Genomic DNA, 26,118 nt, shown 5'->3' with positions numbered 1-26,118 from the left:
TGCTGTTCTAAAATTATTAGTAAGCTCTGCCAGAAATCAGTGCTTCAAGGTTACACTGACCCTTATCTAACATTGATATAAATTATGGTCTTTGTGACCCCACAAAAGTACTATGCCTTTAAAAATACTAAGACCCTTTTTCTCAGCCTCAAAGATGATGAGGCAGGAACTGATCTTGGTCAGCAGCTAATGAAAGACTCATATCTTTCTACTTGGCTTTTTCGGGAATGTTTTTTGTATCTTTCTTGTATGGTGTATTATAATAAAAACTATAATAAAAATCAAATTTTAAAAAAGGAACTCAGTACAGCCACTTTTCTGAAGAGCAGTTGCATTAAAATATAGTAAGCTACAATACCAGGAAGAGGAATTACAGTGAGGAAAACCACAGCTGTAAGCACCAGTGTCCCACTGCTGACATTTAGATATGATGGCTTTAGGGTTGAAGTGATGGCTGAGTGGTTGAGGGAACTGTCTCCTCTTCTACAGACACAGACAAAGATCCATACACATAAGATAATAATGATGATGATGGTGATGACTGTATATAGAAAATAATAAAGGTGATGACTCTATATGGTATGCACCCAAAGATAGCATCATGGTCAATAGAACAATTATATAGATGTTTTATCAGAATTATTAAATTTAAAAACTTCTTCAGACTTTTCATTTGAGCCAAAAAAAAGAAAAACAACAACAACAACAAAAACCATTTGGTGCTTTGAAGTAAGGGACTATGGCCAACAATCAAAAGAGCTCGAATGGAGGACGGTTCTGTTTTTAGCATAAATAAAGTCTTTATTGTTCAATTCAGAAAAATGACAGACTTCCGTAAGCTCAATTAATTGTTTCACACATTTAAAACCCCAGGATGACAGACAAAGCTATGCTTCTTGGCAATGAGCAACAGGAAGGGAGTGGGAAGACTTCTGAGGTTTAAGAAAGCTATTGGGACCGAAACCAACTGCCTAGGAGCAAGTCCAGAATGGAAAAGGGATCATCCAAAACTGAAGATCGCTGAGAATCTGGATCGGTTCTGGAACTGTCATGGAATTCTTGATGGGTCACTGTGGTTAGTCTCTGGCCTTCTGTCTACCACATTGCAGTGTTTCTCCACTCTCCCATCTGGCTTAGTGATCTTGGTCACAGAAACACTTTTGAAACACAATTTGGGGTGGAGTTGAAGTGGACTGAGACCTTGCAGGGAATCCTGGGAGTCAAGATAGTTGTCCTGTCTGGCTCTAGAATGGGGACTCTCAGGCCGTGTATCATCCAACCTATGAAAAGGTCCCAGGGACCCTCAATATGCAGCTGGTTTGGGGGATTCAGGTTTTGCATAACTCTCCAAGATCCCCTCAAAGATCCTAGGTTGGTGACTGTCTGTGTACTTAAGCATTGAGTTTCATAGTGTCTGCCCCTCCCTCTGTCTTTCACCAGGTATTTCTGACTCAGTACCTGGAAGTCCAGGAGAGTAGGAAGGCAAGATCCGGGGCCCCCATCTCGCTGAAGATGCTATTAAAATCTTGTACTAGATCGTCAAAGCCAAAGTTGCTATAGAATCACATTCCTCCTCTGGGGTTGAAGCTGAAACCAAATTCCTCTGTAGGCTGAGAACCATCAAAGACATAGCTCTCTCAACCTCACACACCTCTGTCTTCCCATTCTTATCCCTCCTCCTCCTCCTCCTCCTCCTCCTCCTCCTCCTCCTCCTCCCCCTCCCCCTCCTCCTCCTCCTCCTCTTCTTCCTCCTACTCCTCCTCCTCCTCCTCTTCCTCCTCCTCCTCTTCCTCCTCCTCTTCCTCCTCTTCCTTCTTCTTCTTCTTTCTCCTTCCCTTCTCCTCCTCCTCCTTCTTCTCTCCTCCTCCTCCCCCTCCCCATCCTCCTCCTGCCCCTTCTCCTCCTGCCCCCCTCCTCCCTCATCAGCATCATCTCTGGTCGTCCCTCAAAAACAAACAAACAAACAAAAAAAGGATATCGGTGGATCCAAGGTCCAGGAAAGCCAAAAAGGCCTGAAAAACCTGAGAGAACAGCACAGAAGCTCATTCCCATAGGTGCACTAGAAACATTGAAACTCTGGAGCCCACAGGCAACACAAGACCACCAGCTTACTCTACCCTGTTAGATATAACACTGTAGGACTGTTCTTAAACAGTGACTTCTGGACATTGCATGGCTGTGGAATTCATGACTCACTGAAGCTGTGGTTATTAAAGCTCATTCCTTGTATGTGTTTTGTATATATGTGAGACACAATGATGTTGATTTTGCCTGCTTACATGAGCAAGCATGGAGTTATTTATTTGAATATTGGCAACTTTCCCATTGCCACAACACTGAAGAAACTGATACATCTGACCCTGCCACACATTAATTATCTATAAAATTATTAATTTTTTCCTTCAGAGAAAGTGAGGCCTCATGAGTGCCTTGCCCATTCATGATGACAGATGTAAGGAAGTCTCTTACCAGAGCCAACCAGAGATGCCAGCTACACTTATATACAGTATTTTGGACCACGATAATTAAATGTTTTTTTATTTGTCTTTACAAATCATCCAGACCATGATGTTCTATTATACCAAACAAATTCAAACAGTCCAATGATAAAGCAAACAATAACTGAAGCTTCATACACAGCTGATACCAACAAGAATGAGAGTGAAATCTTAACCATGCTTGGTCTCAATGGCTGCCTCATTTTCAAAGGTTCGGCAGCAAAATCTGGAAAATAAATTCCATAGTCCTTCTAGAATGGAAGGCTTGCTAACTTGATAATCTCTCCTCCCATTATCTCCCTCTTTTCTCTTTCTTCATCCTCTTCTCCTCTCCTCTACATTCCTTTTTGTTTCTTCTCTCTTTTTTCCAACATCTACCATCTCTATTTCCATCTATCTCTAACATCTTTCTGTTGCTATGTAACAATGTATTCTAAGATTTAAATATCCATTCTGTAAGAAAGCTCATCAATTCAGAAAGGAAACAAATCAAAATAACTTCAGGAAGTCACTGAAACTGACCAGATTCACTAAAATTCAATCTTCCCTGCAATAGTATATAAGCAGTAAGGAGTGCTGACAATCATTCTCAGACCGAATGAGTCAACTGGAAAAAGCACTTTTCCAAGCTGTTGAACTTCCTTCAGACCCTGCAGTGTGGTTCAGTTTTTTGGCTTATGTGAGCCTGTCATAATGTTCTTTATGGATATCTAAACTCTAGATATAGATAAGTTGGGCCTGGTTCTTCCTCTAAGCCCCATGCTTCCAGAAAAAACTCAAACTCAAAATATATTTACAAATATCTTAGCTGTATAATGAGGTTCTTCTCTGACTAGATCATAATTTAAATTAACTCTTTTTTAATCTACATTCTGCTATGTGGCTGGTTACCTGTGCTCAAATACCATGCATCTGTATTGTCACATCTTCCTAGGTAACTGCCCAGAACTATCCCAGAATCCTTTCTCTCTCTTGGATGTTCTGCCTCCTGTTACTTGCTTAATCTATAGGCCATCAGTTTTTTAAAGTCAGGTGCCATGTCCATATAGACATAAGATTTTTCTCTCTGTAATTCCCTTTTCTCATACAATAAAAGACTCTATTTTCTTTATATAAAATAATAACAATTATGAAGACTATCAGAGATGGCTTATATTTTAATGGCTAGTCCACAGTATTTGGCAATTTGGAGACATTAATCCGTTACTTACTCTATCTTGTATCTTGGTGAGTTGGAGTTCTGTATCTAAATCATTTTCTATCCTAACTTGCATTACCAATCTACCATCTTAGATCTAAAACATAGTATTAAATCCTAAACACTTAAGCTTAATTGTGAGACTATAACTACCTAGTCTTCAACCCCAATATGAGTTGAGCAGGAATAAATGTCACCTGAGTAAGTAGGAAGTGCAGGTAAGTAGCTTCTAAGACTAAGAATTGATAGATGGCTGGTTGATTGGACAGCAACCCAGTAGTTTATGTACAGCTGAAACATCTACATTCACTATTTTGGCCCAGAGCATCTGATTGACACATTTGTGAAACAGGAATTAAGAAGGACTTGCTTACCCTGTCTTGGCAGAGCTCAGCATTCAACTTTTCTTGTGTTTAAGTTTACTCATTCTGTACAGCATTTTGTCTGCAGTTTGAAGCTGGGGCACTTTAGCCTGGAAGTAACTTACTACCTTTGAAGCCATCTTCAAATGAAGTTTACTGTGGATTTGGACTAATGTTTGTATTATGTTAATTGGATCTCAAAATTGCACAAGAATCTGCATGTAAGATCCTGAGAGTTCCTGCACCCAGTTGTTTCTGGCTGGTAAATAAATTTGCTGGTGGCCAATGGCTGGACACAGAGACAGAAGTGGGGCTTTGGTGTTAGTGGATAGGGGAACCAACAGTGGAGGGAGGAGTTAAAAGCAGTATGCCAGGAAAGATGATAGCCAGCCAGAGAAGTATAGGACAGAGGAAAAACCAACATGTAAGAGTCAGGAATCATGGCCCAGGAGGGTTGGAGGCCTGTGTCCAGAGCAGCCAGGATGAAATATAGGCTTTAGTAAGTAATAATATAGGAATATCGGGAGGGAGAGTTAGCTATAAGGAGGTTTGGAAGTGGCCCAGCCATTGAACTGATTAAGGCATATAATATGTAAGGCTGTGTGTGTGTGTGTGTGTGTGTGTGTGTGTGTGTGTGCTTGTGTGTGCGTGCTTGTGTGTGTGTGTGTGTGTGTGTGTGTGTGTGTGTGTGTGTGTGTGTGTATGTGTGTGTGTGTTTCATTTGTGAACCCACAGCATTAGGTGAGAAGTAAGAAATGTTTGCCACCTAAAGGCCAATTTGAGCAACAGCAGTTTCTTTGATAACCATCAACTTCTTTGAAGTAAATTGAGGGTACTGCCAGAAGCAGAACTGTCTCATAATCAAAAAGATCCTTTAATAATGAAACTATTCTAAATGTCATATCCTTTGGATTTCTAAGGTTTTTTTGAAGACCAAATATCTATCTATTGTATATCTAAACTGTCAAACATTGTTTGTTCTTAGCTATTTACTACCTGAATAATCCTGAAAACACCTTAGTATAATAGGTATTTGTAATAGTAACTTCTAAAAGACTAGAACTTTACATAATATCATCAAGAATTTTATGGGCACAATTTATCATTTAAAAATTAAAATATATATACAATGTATGTATCAAAATTAACCTTAAATTTGTGTCAATATTTAATAATATATACCAGTGTATCAAAATAATTTTAGTTCTGTATCAATATACAAAATTCTGTACCAATATTTCTAAAGTATAACCCTGATTTTGCATCAAAATACTAAAATTCTGTACCGATATTTCGAAAATATAACCCTGATTTTGCATCAAAATACAAAGATCTATTCTAATGTAAGATTATGGCAATAAGATTTTTTATTTAAGAGTAAATTCAATAATCCACTCCTTTTTTTCTTATTATACCTATCATATTCCTATATTCCCCCTCTTTCCTCTTATTCTCCTTCCTCTTACCTAAGAAAGAAAGAAAAGGAAAGAAAAGACAAAAAAAAGTCTCTAAATCTAAACTCCCTATTTTGTCTCTTCCTTGTCAAAACCCATAACTATTTGTACCCAGTCCCTATTAAAAGGTGACAAATATCCAACACCCACTGAATTGCCAAAAATTAACCACTCCACCTCTTGGAACATGGAATAATTTTCTTAAAATTGTTTCCTGTTGATTTTGGATCTAGAATTGCTTTTGGGGGGCCCCCAAAAATAAGAAAAATTATTACTGTTATGAAAGCTAACTGTAGCATTTGTTGTGCAGCCTTTATGTGCTAAGAAAGTTCAGAGCTTCACTGAAGTTAAGACTAGAACAGTTTGTGATACTGTTCCAAGTGAACTAGCTGTTTTGATATTATCCTGGAAGCAAATCTTTAGAGAAACCAGCATTAGTCTGAGGTAGGATCATGCAAGAAGCTGAGACAGTTAGTCACCCTTTTCAGCATACCCAAGGGTGAAACTTGTCAGAGTTATACTCTTAATTTCTTATTTGTGTTTGTTGTTGTTTCCTCTTTGCTTTGGTTGAGTTTTTTCTTAAAACATAAAGCTTTCAGAGGTAATATATATTTCTATATTAAAATAATGTATGGACTGCAATGAGCACAGAATAGTTGATGAAGCCTTTTTTTCCCTTGTTTTTTTTTTTTTTTTTTTTTTTGCTCTTTGTTTAAGTAGGTAAAAGCAACTATCTTTCTTTATAAGTTAGGATTGTAACAGAGGGGCCTGAGAACCGATATGAACAACAATGCCAACCAACCAGAGCTTCAAGGGACTAAACCTTTACCCAAAGACTTTACATGGAGTGAACCTGGGCTCCGACCTCATAGGTAGCAATTAATAGCTTAGTAAGAAGGGGAAGCCCTTGGTCCTGCCAAGACTTAAAGGCCAGCGAGCAAGATTGTTGAGGGGAGGGCAGTAATGGGGAGAGAATGGGGAGGAGAACACCCATAGAGAAGGGGAGTGGCAGGGGTTAGGGGCATGTTGTCCCGGAAACCGGGAAAGGGAAAAACAATCAAAATGTAAATAAGAAATACCAAAGTTAATAAAGATGAAAAAAAAAAGAACGAAACAGTCACGGGTATTGGCCAGAAAAAAAAAAAAAAACAACTTTGAAAATGACTGGTGCGTATGTATGTATGTATGTATGTATGTATGTATGTATGTATGTATGTATGAACATCTTTCAATCCTTTCTCTAATTCCTTCAATGGCGGTCCCGTTCTCAATTAACTGGATTAATGATGGAATTCACCTATGTATTTGCTGTATTCTGGCTGTGTCTCTCAGGAAAGATCTACATCCAGTTCCTGTCAGCCTGGACTTCTTTGCTTCATCCATCTTATCTAGTTGGGTGGCTGTATATGTATGGACCACATGTGGGGCAGGCTCTGAATGGGTGTTCCTTCTCTCTCTGTTCTAAACTTTGCCTCCCTATTCCCTCACAAGGGTATTCTTGTTCCCCTTTTAAAGAAGGAGTGAAGCATTCACATTTTGGTCATCCTTCTTGAGTTTCATATGTTCTGTGCATGTAGGGTAATTCGAGCATTTGGGTTAATATCCACTTATCAGTGAGTGCATACCATGTCTGTTTTTATGTGATTGGATTACTTCCCTCAGGATTATATTTTCCAGTTCCATCTATTTGCCAATGAATTTCATAAAGACATTGTTTTTGAGAGCTGAGTAATATTCCATTGTGTAGATGTACCACATTTTCTGTATCCATTTCTCTGTTGAAGGGCATCTGGGTTCTTTCCAGCTTCTGGTTATTATAAATAATGCTGCTAAGAACATAGTGGAGCACGTGTCTTTGTTATACGTTGGGGCATTTATATGCCCAAGAGAGGTATAGCTGGGTCCTCGGGTAGTGCAATGTCCAATTTTCTGAGGAACCTCCAGACTGATTTCCGGAATGGTTCTACCAGTCTGCAATCCCACCAACAAAGGAGGAATGTTCCTCTTTCTCCTCATCCTCACCAGCATCTGCTGTCACCTGAGTTTTTGATGTTAGCCATTCTCACTGGTGTGAGGTGAAATCTCAGGGTTGTTTTGATTTGCATTTCCCTTATGGCTAAAGATCTTGAAGATTTCTTTAGGTGTTTCTCAGCCATTCGTGATTCCTCAGCTGAAAATTTTTTGCTTAGCTCTGAACCCCATTTTTAATAGAGTTATTTGTCTCCCTGCAGTCTACCTTCTTCAGTTCTTTGTATATTTTGGATATAAGCCCTCTATCAGTTGTAGGATTTGGAAAGATCCATTCCCAATAGGTTCGTTACCATTTTGTCCTAACAACATTGTCCTTTGCCTTACAGAAGCTTTGCAGTTTTATGAGATCCCATCTGTTGATTCTTTTTTTTGTTGTTGTTGTTCTCTTTTTTTTCGGAGCTGGGGACCGAACCCAGGGCCTTGCACTTCCTAGGCAAGCGCTCTACCACTGAGCTAAATCCCCAACCCCTCCATCTGTTGATTCTTGAACTTACAGGAAATATTCTCCAGTGCCCAATGTGCTCAAGACTTGTCCCCACTTTTTCTTCTCTTAGTTTGAGTGTATCTGCTTTGATGTATAGGTCCTTGTCCACTTGGACTTAAGGTTTGTACAGGGTGATAAGCATGGATCAATCTGCATTCTTCTACATGCTGACCTCCAGTTAAACGAGCACCACTTGCTGAAAATGCTGTCTTTTTTCCATTGGATAGTGTTGGCCCCTTTGTCAAAAATCAAGCGACCATAAGTGTGTGGGTTCATTTGTGGGTCTTCAATTCTATTCCACTGGACTATGTGTCTGTCTCTGTACCAATATCATGCAGTTTTTAATCACTATTTCTCTGTAATACTGCTTGAGTTCAGGGATAGTGATTCCCCTGGAAGTTCCCTTATTGTTGAGAATAGTTTTAGTTATCCTAGGTTTTTTGTTATTCCAGATGAATTTGCAAATTGTTCTGTCTAACTCTATGAAGAATTTTATTGGTATCTTGATGGGGATTGCATTGAATCTGTAGATCACATTTGGTAAAATGGCAATTTTTACTATATTAATCTTGCCAATCCATGAGCATGGGAGATCTATCCATCTTCTGAGATCTTCAATTTCTTTCTTCAGAGGTTTGAAGTTCTTATCATACATATCTTTCACTTGCTTGGTTAGAGTCACACCGAGGTATTTCTTTTTATCTTTATTACCTTGAGTATTTCTTATTTACATTTCAATTGTTTTTCCCTTTCCCAGTTTCTGGGCCAACATACCCCTAGCCCCTCCCCCTCCTCTAATATAGGGGTGTTCCCCTCCCCCTTCTCCCTCCATTACCGCCCTCCCCCCAACATTCACATTTACTGGGGGTTCAGTCTTGGCAGGACCAAGGGCTTCCCCTTCCACTGGTGCTCCTACTAGGCTATTCATTGCTACCTATGAGGTTGGAGCCCAGGGTTAGTCCATGTATAGTCTTTGGATAATGCCTTAGTCCCTGGTAGCTCTGGTTGGTTGACCGTGTTGTTCATATGAGGTCTCAAGCCCCGTCAAGCTCTTCCAGACCTTTCTCTGATTCCATCAATGGGGGTCCTGATCTCAGTTCAGTGGATTGCTGCTGGCATTCGCCAATATATTTGCTGTATTCTGCGTGTATCTCTCAGGAGAGATCTACATCCAGTTCCTGTCAGTCAGCACTTCTTTCTTTCATCCATCTTATCAAATTGGGTGGCTGTATATGTATGGGCCACATGTGTGGCAGGCTCAGAGTGGGTGTTCCTTCTGCCTCTGTTCTAAACTTTGGCTCCCTATTCCCTACCAAGAGTTTTCTTGTTCCCCTTTTAAAGAAGGAGTGAAGCATTCCCATTTTGGTCATCCTTCATGAGTTTCATGTGCTCTGTGCCTCTAGGGTAATTCAAGCATTTGGGCTAATAGCCACTTATCAATGAGTGCATACCATGTGTGTTTTTCTATGATTGGGTTACCTCACTCAGGATGATATTTTCCAGTTCCATCAATTTGCCTATGAATTGCATAAAGTAATTGATTTTGATAGCTGAGTAATATTCCATTGTGTAGATGTACCACATTTTCTGTACCCATTTCTCTGTCAAAGGGTATCTGGGATCTATGTAGCTTCTGTATATTATAAATAAGGCTGCTATGAACTTAGTGGAGCATGTGTCTTTGTTATATGTTGGGGCATCTTTTGGGTATATGCCCAAGTCAGGTATAGCTGGGTCCTCAGGTAGTGCAATATCCAATTTTCTGAGGAACCTTCAGACTGATTTCCAGAATGGTTGTACCAGTTTGCAGTCCCACCAGGAATGGAGGAGTGTTCCTCTTATTCCATATCCTCATCAGCATCTGCTGTCACCTGAGTTTTTGATCTTATCCATACTCACTGGTGTGTGATGAAATTCAGGGTTGTTTTGATTTGCATTTCCCTTAGGACTAAAGATGTTGAACATTTCTTTAGGTGCTTCTCAGCCACTCAGCATTCCTTAGCTGTGAATTGTTCGTTTAGCTCTGAACCCCATTTTTAATAGGGTTATTTGTCTCCCTGCGGTCTAACTTCTTGAGTTCTTTGTATATTTTGGATATAACCCCTCTATCTGTTGTAGGATTGGTAAAGATATTTTCCCAATCTGATGGTTGCTGTTTTGTCCTAACAACAGTGTCCTTTTCCTTACAGAAGCTTTGCAGTTTTATGAGATCCCATTTGTCGATTCTTGATCTTAGAGCATAGGCCATTGGTGTTTTCTTCAGGAAATTTTATCCAGTGCCCATATATTCGAGATGCTTCCACACTTTTTCTTCTATTAGTTTGAGTGTATCTGGTTTGATGTGGAAGTCCTTGTTCCACTTCTACTTAAGGTTTGTACAGGGTGATAAGCATGGATCGATCTGCATTCTTCTACATGCTGACTTTCAGTTGAACCAGCCCCATTTGCTGAAAATGCTATCTTTTTTCCATTGGAGGGTATAGGCTCCTTTGTCAAAAAACAAGTGACCATAGGTGTGTGGGTTCATTTCTGTGTCTTCAATTATATTCCACTGGTCTATCTGTCTGTCTCTGTACCAATACCATGCAGTTATTATCAGTATTTCTCTGTAATACTGCTTGACTTCAGGGATAGTGATTTCCCCAGAAGTCCTTTTGTTGTAGAGGATAGTTTTAGTTATCTTGGGTTTTTCTTATTCCAGAACGATTTGCAAATTGTTCTGTCTAACTCTGAAGAATTGGATTGGTATTTTGATGGGGATTGCATTGAGTCTGTAGATCGCTTTTGGTAAAGTGGCCATTTTTACTATGTTAATCCTGCAAACCATGATCATGGGAGATCTTTCCATCTTATGAGGTCTTCTTCAATTTCTTTCTTCAGAGGCTTGAAGTTCTTGTCATAAAGATCTTTTTTTACTTGCTTGGTTAAAGTTACACCGAGGTATTTTATATTATTTGGGACTATTATGAAGTGTGTCATTTCCCTAATTTCTTTCTCAGCTTGTTTCTCTTTTGTGTAGAGGAAGGCTAATTATTTATTTGAGTTAATTTTATACCCAGCTACTGTGCTAAAGGTGTTTATCAGGTTTAGTAGTTCTCTGGTGGAACTTTTGGGATCGCTTAAATATACTATCATATCATCTGCGAATAGTGATATTTTGACTTCTTCTTTTCCCATCTGTATCCCCTTGATTTCTTTTGTTGTCCGATTGCTATGGCTAGAACTCCAAGAACTATATTGAAAAAGTAGGGAGAGAGTGGACAGCCTCGTCTAGTCCCTGATTTTAGTGGGAATGCTTCAAGTTTCTTTCCATTTAGTTTAATATTAGCTACTGGTTTGCTGTATATGGCTTTTACTATGTTTAGGTATGGGCCTTGAATTCCTATTCTTTCCAGGACTTTTATCATGAAGGGGTGTTGAATTTTGTCAAATGCTTTCGCAGCATCTAATGAAATGATCATGTGGATTTTATCTTTCAGTGTTTATATAATGGATTACATTGATGGTTTTCCCTATATTAAACCATCCCTGCATGCCTGGGATGAAGTCTACTTGATCATGATACAAGACTGTTATGATGTGCTCTTGGATTTGGTTTGCCAGAATTTTATTGAGTATTTTTGCGTCGATATTCATAAGGGAAATTGGTCTGAAGTTTTCCTTCTTTGTTGGGTCTTTATGTGGATTAGGTATAAGAGTAATTGTGGCTTCACAGAAGGAATTCGGTAGCACTCCATCTGTTTCCATATTGTGGAATAGTTTGGATAGTATTGGTATGAGGTCCTCTATGATGGTCTGAAAGAATTCTGTACTGAACCCCTCTGGACGTGGACTCTTTTTGGTTGGGAGAACTTTAATGACTGCTTCTATTTCTTTAGGAGTTATGGGGTTGTTTAAATGGTTTATCTGTTCCTGATTTAACTTCAATACCTGATATCTGTGTAGGAAATTTTCCATTTCCTGCAGATTTTCAAGTTTTGTTGAATATAGGCTCTTGTAGTAGGATCTGATGATTTTTTGAATTTCCTCTGATTCTATAATTATGTCTCCCTTTTCATTTCTGATTTGTTAATTTGGAAACACGCTCTGTGTCCTCTCGTTAGTCTGGCTAAGGGTTTATCTATCTAGTTGACTTTCTCAAAGAACCAACTTTTGGTTCTGTTGATTCTTTCTATGGTCTTTTTTGTTTGTACTTGGTTGATTTCAGCTCTGAGTTTGATTGTTTTCTGCCTTCTACTCCTCCTGGGTGTATTTGCTTCTTTTATTCTAGAGCTTTTAGGTGTGCTGTCAAGCTGCTGATATATGCTCTCTCCTGTTTCTTTCTGCAGGCATTCAGAGCTATGAGTTTTCCTCTTACCACAGCTTTCATTGTGTCCCATAAGTTTGGGTATGTTGTACCTTCATTTTCATTAAATTCTAAGATGTCTTTAATTTCTTTCTTTATTTCTTCCTTGACCAGGTTATCATTGAGTAGACCATTGTTCAACCTCCATGTATATGTTAGCATTCTTCCCTTATTTTTATTGAAGACAAGCTTTATCCCCTGGTGGTCTGATAGGACGCATGGGATCATTTCTATCTTTCTGTTTCTATTGAGGCCTCTCTTATGACCAATTATATGGTCAATTTTGGAGAAAGTACCATAAGGAGGTGAGAAGGAGGTATATCCTTTTGTTTTAGGATAGAATGTTCTATAAATATCTGTTAAGTCCATTTGTTTCATGACTTCTCTTAGTCTGTCTATATCTCTGTTTAATTTCTGTTTCCATTATCTGTCCATTGATGAGAGTGGGGTGTTGAAATCTCCTACTATTATTGTGTGAGGCCCAATGTGTGCTTTGAGCTTTAGTAAGGTTTCTTTTACGTATGTAGGTGCCCTTGTATTTGGGGCATAGATATTTAGGATTGAGAGTTCATCTTGGTGGATTTTTCCTTTGATGAATATGAAGTGTCTTTCCTTATCTTTTTTGATGACTTTGGTTGAAAATCAATTTTATTCAATATTAGAATGGCTACTCCAGCTTGCTTCTTCAGACCATTTTCTTGGAAAGTTGTTTTCCAGCCTTTCACTCTGAGGTAGTGTCTGTCTTTGTCTCTGAGGTGTGTTTCCTGTTTGATTGTGTTTTCCTGGAATTCATTCAGGGATTTTTGTGATTCCTCTCTATAGGCTTCTACTTGTTTATTTATGTTTTCCTGAGTTTCTCTAAGGGAGTTTTTTATATCTTTCTTGAAGTCCTCCATCATCATGATCAAATGTGATTTAAAATCAAGATCTTGCTTTTCTGGTGTGTTAGGATATTCAGTGTTTGCATTGGCGGTATAATTGGGCTCCTATGATGCCATGTAGTCTTGGTTTCTGTTGCTTGGGTTCCTGAGCTTGCCTCTCACCATCAGGTTGTCTCTGGTGTTACCTTGTTCTGCTATTTCTGACAGTGCCTAGACTGTCCATTCGGCCTGTGTGTCACTAGTGCTGTAGAGCTGTTTTCCTGTTTTATTTCAGCCAGTTACGGGAATAGAGTGCTCTGCTTTCAGGCGTGTAGTCTTTCCTGTCAACTGGTCTTCAGCTGTTCCTGTGGGTGTGTGTCCTGAGTCAACCAGGCAGGTCACTTGGAGCAGAAAAATTGATCTTACCTCTGGTCCCGGGGCTGAAGTCACTCCTGGGGGGCTGCTTTTCAGCTCTCCCTGAGGGCAGCAACCAAAAGTGATTTATCCCTCAGCTGTGGTCTCCAAGAAGTCTCCACAGGTTTTGTCATCTGCCTGTGAATCAGCTGTACTTAGCCTGCGGGTAACCAGGAACCTGGTTCATGCCCCAGTGGCCTCCACTGTGCTCTGAAATTCTGTGTCTGTTTTTAAATTGAGCAGGGGCGTCTACAAGAGTCCACTTACTGAACTATTTCTCTTCAGGTTCCTGCTGGTTGATTAGGAAATCTCCTTCACCTGTCTTCTTCTGAAAACCTTTGGTTTGCTTCCCTCCTCCCTTTCCTCCTCCCCTTCCTCCTCCCCTTCCTCCTGCTCTTCCTCTTCCTCCTCCTCCACTTCCTCCTTTCCTCTTCCTCTTCCTACTCTTCTTCTTCCTCTTCTCCTCTTCTTCCTCCTCCTTCTCCTCCTCCTCTTCTACTTCCTCCTCCTCTTCTTCCTCCACCTCCTCCTTCTTCCCTTTCTCCTCCTTTTTCAAGACACCAGGCCTATGGCTAGCCAAAATTTTCCTGGTGTTTTACCCATGCCTTGTAATCCAAACTTAGGCTCTAAGTAATTTCTCACTTTGTATTAGGCTTCATTTGTAGAAAGTAGGCCTGGTTCTTCTTCTTCTCAACCTTATGCTCCCAGAAATAAGACTCTGACTCAACATATACTTAAAAATACCTGGGCAATACAGCTAGGCTTTTCTCTGGCTAGAACAAAACTTAGAAAAACCCATTTATCCTAATTTACACTGTGTCACATGTATGGCTACATTTGCCCAGGTATTGTACATCCACCTCATCTCATCTTCCCAGGCAAATCACCTACATGAAACTGTCCCAGACTCTCTCTGCCTCTCTGATGTCCCACTGCCTATTTCATTCCTAAACTATAGTCCATCAATTTTTTTATTGGCATGGGCCATATCTATACACACATAAGATATTCTCTTTGCACCCAAAGTAGACAAAGTAAACACAGAACGAAAACAAATCTCTAACACATTCAAGTCCAGAAAACAATAAATTTGTCATACCTTCATTTTTAGGGGTATGGGGGGCGCTTGAACTTGCTTTTATGTTTTGTTTTGTTTTATTTTTTGTTTTTCTTTTTTATTGGATATTTTTTATTTACATGTCAAATGTTATTCCCTTTCCTGGCTTCCTGGACATAAGCCCACTCTCCCATCCCCTTCCCCTCTTCTATAAGACTGTTTCCCTCCCCAACTTACCCTCATACTGCCCCCCACATTCCCCTACACTAGGCAGTTCCAGCCCATGCAGGATAAATGCTTTCATTTCTCCTTCATTGGTGCCCAACAAGGATATCCTCTGCTACATAAGCATCTGGAGCCATGGGTCAGTCCATGCATAGTCTTTGGGTAGTGGTTTAGTCCCTGGGACCTCTGGATGGTTGCCTTTGTTGTTCTTATGATGTTGCAAGACACTTCAGCTCCTTTAATCCTTTCTCTAATTCCTTCTACGGGGATCCTGTTATCAGTTCAATGGTTTACTGCGAGTATTCAACTCTGTATTTGTCACAATTTGGCTGTGCCTTTCAGGATACAGCTATATCAGCCTCCTATCAGTGTGCACTTCTTAGTTTCATCAGTATTATCTAGTTTATATATATATATATATATATATATATATATATATATATATATATATGCTGTATACCTATGTGGGGCAGGCTATGAATGGCCTTTCCTACAGTCTCTGCTCCAAACTGCCTCCATACCCCCCTCCTATGAATATTTTATTCCCCCTTTTATGAAGCATCCGCACTTTGATCGTCCTTCTTCTTAAGCTTCATGTGGTTTCTTAACCCACCACAATTAGACATTGCATTTAAGACTACGTGTCTTGCATCGCTATGAGCTGAAATATGTCTTGGAGGTTGTTTTGAATAGGATGTCTACAAGGATCTTACTTTAACTCGTAGTGACTGGCCTCAAAATCCTTCTTTAGAAAATTTAGATGGAAACTCCCATGATGCCACATCTCTCTCATTCTGTATTCAGAAAGGAATAGAAAAATATTTTAAAAAATTCACAAAAGTCAGGTAAATTCCATTTGCTTAGGTGCAGACCAAATCTAAAGGAAAGGTGTATGAGCCCCTGCTACTCTTAAGACTAGGTTCCCCAAGACCCTCCCTCTTACACAACCACCTTGCCTTTGGGAGGACCCCTGTCCTCAATTTTGGCAGACCATAGTTGCTCAGGTGCAGGGCACACCAGTCAGATGAACAAAGAGCCCTGATTCACCAGAGGCCAACCTAGTTATCAAAAGCCAAGCCCCCAAATTGGTCAGAGACTTCCTAGCAAATCAGAGATAATGCTAGAATATAGGCCACAAAGCCAAGAACACTAAAGAAGAAACAGAAATCAAGGAACAAAATATCCATCCAACAAAGACAATCTCAGAAGTCAGCACTTAGAACGATAACCACTATAATCATCCCAAACCCACAAAATTAAATGTCAGTGTAAGAACACAACAATAGCTCTGCAGTACAGTACCACCAGAGACCAACTCACCTGTGACAACAAGGTCAGAATATTTCAAATGTCACTGAAGCACAAGGAAATGAACTTAAGAACAAGTTCATGAAGATGATAGAGGTCCGTAAGTAAATGAAATAAAAAATCCCTTGAAGAAAGCAAGAAAATGCCAAACAAATATTAGATGAAATCAGTAAATCTCTTACAGAACAAAAGAAAGTCAAGAAAAGAAAATGAACAGGTGGAGGAAACTCTTTCATTCCAAAAAGATTAAAATAGAAAACAAAGAGAAATCTAGAAATGGAAATTCTACATAAGCAAACAGCAACTGCGAATGCAAGCATCACCAACAGAATATAAGAGATGGAAGAAAGCATCTCAGGGGTTGAAAATATACTAGAAGAAATAAATTTATTTGTCAAAACACTGCTGAATCTTAAAAAAAATTTTCTAACACAAAACGTCCCGAAAATCTGGGACACTATGAAAAGTCTAACCTAAGAATAATGGGAATCAAAGGAAAAGAATCTCACTCAGCTCAGAAACCCAGAAAACATATTTAACTTTCAAAGACCAGATCCAGGTGCAAGTTTCATGTCCTGAGATGGAGAAAGGGCATCTGTGCAAAGTGAAGAAACTGACTACATGTTGACTTTCAAACCAGTGGCCCTGAATAGCTCATCGTTAAAATCACAGTCCTGTTCAACTGTGTATGACATTAATTGTTATTTTATTAAAAGATCATAACATCTGCATTACAAAAGCCCCATCATTACAAAAAACCCAAGAGTTTTCCTTCCTCCTACCCTCTCCTCCTGAGTCAATCACCCCTTATCTTTATTTTCCCCTACAAAGCAAGATTTCAGCAAACCAAAAATAAATGTTTAGCAAGACTTGACTTTTAGACATGAGCACGTACCCAGATGGTAGAAAATATGGTTACATAGTTATACAAGGTGAAAGACAGGTTAAATATTTGTGGGTATAAATCCAGTCATCAAATAGCACTCTGTATCATAATACTTTTTAAATTGCAAATAGAGACATGCTCATTATACCAAGCAACCTTACCTGACAGGTATCTATCAATTCTGGATACAGTTTTTCCCAGAGCCATTTTTAAGTCAGACATAGCTTCCCTATTTTCTAAGTCTCTGTTGATCATAGACTTTCCCATTTTAAATCTCTGAAAGAGAGCTAATATCTAAATATATGAAAAAGTCAAGGGATTAGACATTAACAAACTTAAATAAATGGGGTACACATCTGAGCAGAGAATTTTCAATAGAAGAATCTCAGATGACCAAAAAATACTTAAGGAAATACTCAACATCCTTAGCCGTCAGATAAATACAGATCAAAACAGTTCTAAGACTTTACCCACACCTGTCAGAATGGCTAAGAGCAAAAACACAAGTGACAGCTCATGACTCTTGCTGGCTAGGATGTGGAGCAAGGGAAATGTTCCTCCGATGCTGGTGGGAATACTAACCTGTCCATCCACTTTGGAAATCAGTCAGCTAGTGTCTCAGAAAATTGGTAATTGATTAACCTCGAAACTCATCTAAGCACTCCTAAACTTATACTCAAAAGATGCTTTATCCTATCACAAGGACACTTGTACCACTATGTTAATAGCAGCTTTATTCATAATAGATGGAAACTGGAAATAACCTAGATGTCCCTCAACTGAAGAATGGATAAATAAAATATGGAATATTTACACAATGGAGTATTACTCAACTATTAAAAATAAAGGCATCCACAGGAAGACTAGCAGTCTCAACTTATCCACACTCCAGGGAGCTCCCAGAGACTGAGTCACCAAGCAGGAGCATACAGAAGCCAGGCCAACGTCCCTGGTGCAAATATAGCAGAGGTCTTCCTTGTCAGAGCTTAGTGGCAGAAGATGTGCTTAATCCTCAAAAGACTTGAGGCCCCAGGGAATGGGGAGGTCTGGAAGGGAGAGTACCTTCAAAGAAGAAAGGCAGAGGAGAAATAAAGTAAAGAACTATGGGAGGGGGAAATTAGAAGCAGGCAATGGCAGGAAGGTAAATAAATGAAATAGCAAATATTGAAAAAAATGACATCCTGAAATTTGTAGGCATATGGGTATATACACATCCACACATGGAACTAGAAAAACATCACCCTGAGCAAGGTAATCCAGATCCAGAAAGACAAACCTGGTATGTACTCACTTATATGTGGATATTAGATATGATAAAAATAACCATGTTACAATCCATAGATCCAGGTTGGCTAAGTAACAAGGAGAACTTGGAGTTAGGAGAATGGGAACAGGAGATTCTCCTGAGGTTGGCAAAATAGATTTCTCAAGTGGACTGCAGAGAGTCAGGTTGGGAATAAGAGAGATCATATGGAGGAGGGAGGGAGTAAATACTGGGAGAAATTACTGGAATTAGGGAGATTTGGGGGTCAAGGTTGAAATGCAATGCAATGCAGAACTCTATGGAATCTGTGAAGATGGCCCTGGTGGGGGCTCATAGTGGTAGGGGATGCTTGTCATCTTCTGTGGCTAGAAATGTCTCAGGTAGAGGAATTAGGACACCAATCCAGCCACAGGGCCTTCTACCTGCAGATTGTCCTGCCAGCAGTGGGTTCTGGGATCAGAGCCTTAAGCAGAATCATCATTAAGGGAAAAGAAAGACTTTATCCAGTAACTCATAGGAACAGATGCAGAGTCCCACAGGGGCTCAGGAAGTTCAGAGGAGGGGAAGGAAGGATGGGTGAACCAGAGGGATCAAGATCACTCCAGGAGAACACAGCCCACTGGGACGCATGGGAGCTTGAACATATGAGGGAGCCTATAAGGGTTTGACATAGGTCCTCTGTGTATATATATATATATATATATATACATATATATATATATATATATATACATATTATGGGTGAAAAGGTTGGTTCTTGTGGAAATCATAACGGTGGGAGCAGGGGCTTACATTTTGGTCTATGTGTGGGAGTCTGCACCCCCCCAATGGATTGCATTACCCAGGTTGATGTAATGCTATGTGCTTTGTCTTTATTATATCTCCTTATGTTATATTTGGTTGGTGTCTCTAGGAGGCCTGTTCTTCTCTTGGGGGAGAAAAGAGTGATTCTAGGAGAGTTAAGGCATTGGAAGGGAGAGGCTGAGAAGATGAAAGGAAGGTGAAACAAAACTGCTGTCAGGATTTACTATATGAAAGAAGAATATTGTTTTAATTAAAAACATCATAATAGTCTAAGCAAGCAAGCAATATTTCTAGATAGAGTAATGCCATTAAAAAATAAGAAGTTTGCATATAAGCAATAGGAAATGTCCTTGAGTGCATCTGAGTAATTAGCTAAATCCTACCCATCAATGGCTCAAAGCTATAAAGGTTGTGACTCATTTGAAAGACCCTTTTGCAAGAAAAGTTTCAGCATATCTGCCCAGTGATGGGTTCTTTGGCAAAACCATTGTCTATGTACAGGAATTCATACACTTAGACTCCCGTGCACCTGCAGTCCTAATGAGACGGTCTACTGTTGGAACTGCCACTGGAAGTTGTCATCATACAGTAATGCTGGTTTGACAGTCATACAGAATGAAACAGTTACAGGGTCATGGAGGCTTTCAACTAGGTTTCAATATACAGCCAACAAGGTACCAAAAGGTAAAGATTTACAGAGATGTCCCATAAGAGATTGAAGAATGAAGGTGTGAGGGTGAAGCTGAACATACACTGGAGACTCCAAGAAGTTAGAAATTCCAAGAATGTGGAACATTTGCTGAGGAAATGGTAGGTAGCAAGAAAATACTGACCAATAGTGGGTAGCCCATCAATGGATGGGGTTGTCATGTCAGATGGTGCTACATCATAAGATAAAAGACCAGATGTTGAATGTGGAAATATGGGATATATTTTCCCCACTGAGTTATGATTTTATTTTAGTCTCTTCCTTTCTTAATTTTTTTGCTATTTATTTCTTTGGGATTGTATACTTTATACCATTTTACTTTAAATGGTTTAAAAGTATACTTCTTTACATAAATTTCACTTGAATTCAAAATGTCTTATATCTACATTTATATTGATAAAATAGGGTCTGTATTTGTGCTTTCAAAGATTTTTTTGAGGGGTAGTTTGGAGAATGATGACTTTTAGAGGTTAACTGACAGATGACACTATCGTGTGATTTAAGGAAACTTCAATGAAAGTACTTCTAACGGTTATGAAATTTCTGGAAAATGGCTAAATGTACCTAATCTATGTTATAATACATTGCACCAAGATATAACAGTATCTCCAATTTCCTATGACTCAGACAAATATGCAAAGAGCATGAGACAGTACTGCTAGTCTTACTTTCAACATAGGCTACTGATGTTGCTATTATGAATTAATTTTTCCATCTGAATCTATCATCTTTTATATGAAATACATAGTAAATGTCTTGGAAGACTGATCAGTAAAATTAAAGAAACCAAATATTGCATGATAGGCCAAGTATACAATATATAACATATAAGAAATCATTGAATAGACAGAAGGAAGTGTTCCAAAATTCTAATTCACTTCCCAATGCACATAAGGTAAAGAATATTATCAGGAAAATCAACTGACAGTAATTATTATTGCTGAGGTTCCCAGCCTTTGATTTGTTATTTTGCTCCTTTGAAATTTGATATTTCCTGTCACTGCACACTACATTCTTGTGATTACCTCGCATCTCTTTATCTTTCTCAGAAATTGTTTGAGGTTATGCTCACCACTACAATATCATACTCATTTTGGGTGTCCAAAAAGTCAATCTTAACATAGCTCAATGGTCACACCATTCATAGTAGTATTACCTGATAGTACAACCAGTATCACTAAAACATTGCAGCAAGCTAAATTTGCTGGACCTTATTGGATCTTCCTAATTATTTATCCATTTGTCTGTGTAATGACCCTATAGATCACAATAAGCTCATCAAGCTCCTATCAAAGATGGAAGGTTTGATATTCCTGACCAGAGACAATAGTAATTACATCTCTACAGCACCTGGATAAAAGTAATTTTAACTGTGTAACTTCTCTTTCTTGTTATCAAACTGTGTCCAGATACTAACTCTTTGTCACTAACACCAATGCATCAAATCATGATGAAACCATGATTGTAGATTCCTTGGATGACTTCAAGAAACTCCTGAGTGAATTCCCATACTCCCTAAAACACTCCCAAGGTCCCCATCCCTAAACATTCTTATGTCAACTTCTTAAAACAAGAAGCTATATTTTAATGTCAAATATCCACCCAATAATTCACGAATAAAGAAGCAATCAGTGACTCTCAGTATCCTCTCTTATCTGGTTTTGCATTGCCACCTGCATCACTCACTTGACTACAGCAATTTTGGCTATTCTTTCAATCATGTTAATGCCTTGTCTTGCTTTCTTTGTTTCAAAAAAACACCATAACCAAAATAACTTTTAAGGAAAGAATTTGTTTCCAAGAGGTTAGAATCCATGACCATCTTGGCAGAAGGCAGGCAAGCATAGTGCTAGAACAGTAGCTGAAAGTTTACATCTGATCCACTAGCATTAGCCAGAAAGCTAACTAGGAACAACTTGGCCTTTTAGATATCCCAAAGCCAACCCCCAATGACAGATGTCATCTGACAAGGTTATACCTCCTAATCTATCCCAAACAGCTCCACTAACCAGGGACTAAGAATTCAAACATCTGAGTTCAAAGGAGTCATTCCCATGCAAACCACCACTTTCTTCTCACACCAGCATTTCACACTGCATGTTTTGTTTTCTTCTAGATTCTGTTCCAATTCAAAAGTTCACATAGATCATGAGTCACAAGTTTCAAGCTATAGTACAAATATTATTGCCTTTACATTTCCTGTTTAAAACAGTGGAATTACAAACCTGTTCTCCTTCATTCTGCTGTAAGGAGCTGCATGAAAGCCCATATACGTATGTTCTTTAATATTTAATATTTAATTGATAATTATTTAATTTAATTAATAATTAATATTTAGTATTATGTTCTTCAGTATTACTTCCTTAGCTCATTTGGCTTGGCTTGTTTATCATCTTCTGGCTATTACCTTCACTGTGAAACTGAAACATATTTGTGTATTTTACCAGCTTATGTAACTTTAATGCATAACATCCTTTATGGAAAAAAAGTCAGAACTGAACATATACTGAGTTACATAGATCTTTGCCCTCATAATATCCCCTAAGTACTTAGGTCTGAACACACACACAGAAGAACTGGGTAACTTTCTGCATATGTTTGTTGAAAATCATTAATTATAACTATGAACATTTGTAAACTAAACCAATTCCCTAGTCAACGAGGTTGATAAAGCTAAATAGAGTTGTGTCCAACTAAGATTGTATAATGTGTAGGTGACTAGGTTAGAGATGGTAACACATTTTTGGGCCAGGTGCAAAACCGTAGCTACTCTTCCCAAAACTCCATAGTTATCAGATTAGAAATCCAGAATTGTTAAATATTTTGCTTGGATACAGATCATTTTTCTTCTATTTTTATTAAAATGGGTATTTCTTATCTATGTTTCAAATGTTATTCCCTTTCCCGGTTTCCAGACCATCATTCCCCTAATACCTCTCCTACCCATCTATTTGGGAGTTCCCCACCCCATTCTCCCCCCATTACCACCCCCCAACAATCTCATACACTGGGAGTCCAAAATGGCAGGAAGAAGACTTGCCCTACCATTGGTGCCCCTACTAGTCTATTCAGTGCTATCTATAAATTTGGAGCCCAGGGTCATTCCATGTATAGTCTTTGGGTAGTGGCTTAGTCCCTGGAAGCTCTGGTTGCTTGGCATTGTTGTTCTTACGGGGTCTTAAGCCCCTTCAGCTCTTTCTGTCCTCTCTCTGATTCCTTCAACGGGGTTCCCGTTCTCAGTTCAGTGGTTTGCTGCTGGCATTTGCCTATGTATGGCTGAGAAATACCTAAAGAAATGTTCAACATCTTTAGTCATAAGGGAAATGCAAATCAAAACAACCCTGAGATTTCACCTCACACCAGTGAGAATGGCTAAGATAAAAAAAACTCAGGAGACAACAAATGCTGGCGAGGATGTGGAGAAATAGGAACACTCCTCCATTGTTGGTGGGATTGCAGACTGGTACAACCACTCTGGAAATCATTCTGGAGGTTCCTCAGAAAATTGGACATTGAACTACCTGAGGATCCAGCTCTATCTCTCTTGGGCATATACCCAAAAGATGCCCCAACACATAACAAAGACACATGCCCCACTATGTTCATAGCAGCCTTATTTATAATAACCAGAATCTGGAAACAACCCAGATGCCCTTCAACAGAGAAATGGATACAGAAAATGTGGTACATCTACACAATGGAATATTACTCAGCTATCAAAAACAATGACTTTATGAAATTCATAGGCAAATGGATGGAACTAGAAAATATCACCCTGAATGAGTTATCCCAATCACAGAAAAACACATATGGTATGCACTCACTGATAAGTGGCTATTAGCCCAAATGTTTGAATTACCCTAGGTGAACAGAACACATGAAACTCAAGAAGGACGACCAAAATGTGAATGCTTCACTCCTTCTTTAAAAGGGGAACAAGAATACCCTTCTGAGGGAATAGGGAGGCAAAGTTTAGAACAGAGGCAGAAGGAACACCCATTCAGAGCCTGCCCCACATGTGGCCATACATATTCAGCCACCCAATTAGATAAGATGAATGAAGCAAAGAAGTGCAGGCCAACAGGAGCCGGATGTAGATCTCTCCTGAGAGACACAGCCAGAATACAGCAAATACAGAGGCAAATGCCAGCAGCAAACCACTGAACTGAGAACGGGAACCCCGTTGAAGGAATCAGAGAGAGGACAGAAAGAGCTTGAAGGGGTTTGAGACCCCATATGAACAACAACGCCAACCAACCAGAGCTTCCAGGGACTAAGCCACTACCCAAAGACTATACATGGACTGACCCTGGGCTCTGACCTCATAGGTAGCAATGAATAGCCTAGTAAGTGCACCAGTGGAAGGAGAAGCCTTTGGTCCTGCCAAGACTGAACCCCTAGTGAACGTGATTGTTGGGGGGAGGGTGGTAATGGGGGAAGGATGGGAAGGGGAACACCCATATAGAAGAGGAAGGCCAGGAGTTAGTGGGATGATGGCCGGGAAACCGGGAAGGGGAATAACAATTGAAATGTAAATAAGAAATACTCAAGTTAATAAAAATAAAAAAATTAATAAAAATTACAAAAACAATATTGCATACACTTGCCACAAGAATTCTAAAGCTGAAGCTCTAGTAAAATTAGGAAATAAGAGAGAAAGGAGAGTGAGGAAGGGAAGGGAAAAATAGTATACTAGTATAAAATCAGGGTTTATAAATGTTTTGTAGCAATCTACAGATTCAATGCAATCCCCATCAAAATACCAATCCAATTCTTCAAAGAGTTAGACAGAACAATTTGCAAATTCATCTGGAATAACAAAAAACCCAGGATAGCTAAAGCTATCCTCAACAATAAAAGGACTTCAGGGGGAATCACTATCCCTGAACTCAAACAGTATTACAGAGCAATAGTGATAAAAACTGCATGGTATTGGTACAGAGACAGACAGATAGACCAATGGAATAGAATTGAAGACCCAGAAATGAACCCACACACCTATGGTCACTTGATTTTTGACAAAGGAGCCAAAACCATCCAATGGAAAAAAGATAGCATTTTCAGCAAATGGTGCTGGTTCAACTGGAGGTCAACATGTAGAAGAATGCAGATCGATCCATGCTTATCACCCTGTACAAAGCTTAAGTCCAAGTGGATCAAGGACCTCCACATCAAACCAGACACACTCAAACTAATAGAAGAAAAACTAGGGAAGCATCTGGAACACATGGGCACTGGAAAAAATTTCCTAAACAAAACACCAATGGCTTACGCTCTAAGATCAAGAATCGACAAATGGGATCTCATAAAACTGCAAAGCTTCTGTAAGGCAAAGGACACTGTGGTTAGGACAAAATGGCAACCAACAGATTGGGAAAAGATCTTTACCAATCCTACAACAGATAGAGGCCTTATATCCAAAATATACAAAGAACTCAAGAAGTTAGACCGCAGGGAAACAAATAACCCTATTAAAAAATGGGGTTCAGAGCTAAACAAAGAATGCACAGCTGAGGAATGCCAAATGGCTGAGAAACACCTAAAGAAATGTTCAACATCTTTAGTCATAAGGGAAATGCAAATCAAAACAACCCTGAGATTTCACCTCACACCAGTGAGAATGGCTATGATCAAAAACTCAGGGGACAACAGATGCTGGCGAGGATGTGGAGAAAGAGGAACACTCCTCCATTGTTGGTGGGATTGCAAACTGGTACAACCATTCTGGAAATCAGTCTGGAGGATCCTCAGAAAATTGGACATTGAACTGCCTGAGGATCCAGCTATACCTCTCTTGGGCATATACCCAAAAGATGCCCCAACATATAAAAAAGACACGTGCTCCACTATGTTCATTGCAGCCTTATTTATAATAGCCAGAAGCTGGAAACAACCCAGATGCCCTTCAACAGAGGAATGGATACAGAAAATGTGGTACATCTACACAATGGAATATTACTCAGCTATCAAAAACAACGACTTTATGAAATTCGTAGGCAAATGGTTGGAACTGGAAAACATCATCCTGAGTGAGCTAACCCAATCACAGAAAGACATACATGGTATGCACTCATTGATAAGTGGCTATTAGCCCAAATGCTTGAATTACCCTAGATGCCTAGAACAAATGAAACTCAAGACGGATGATCAAAATGTGAATGCTTCACTCCTTCTTTAAAAGGGGAACAAGAATACCCTTGGCAGGGAAGAGAGAGGCAA

General features: G+C 39.3%; 1 pseudogene; it reads right to left on the bottom strand.

The window, feature by feature from the left end:
* Positions 1-948: 948 nt before the first annotated feature.
* Positions 949-14,946, bottom strand: Hax1-ps6 (HCLS1 associated protein X-1, pseudogene 6; annotated as a pseudogene).
* Positions 14,947-26,118: the final 11,172 nt, after the last annotated feature.

The sequence above is a fragment of the Rattus norvegicus genome, chromosome 4 (assembly GCF_036323735.1).
Source record: "Rattus norvegicus strain BN/NHsdMcwi chromosome 4, GRCr8, whole genome shotgun sequence".
Classification (NCBI taxonomy): Eukaryota; Metazoa; Chordata; class Mammalia; order Rodentia; family Muridae; genus Rattus; species Rattus norvegicus.
Note: the sequence above shows the minus strand (reverse complement) of the source record. Positions and strands in the feature narration are given on the sequence as shown.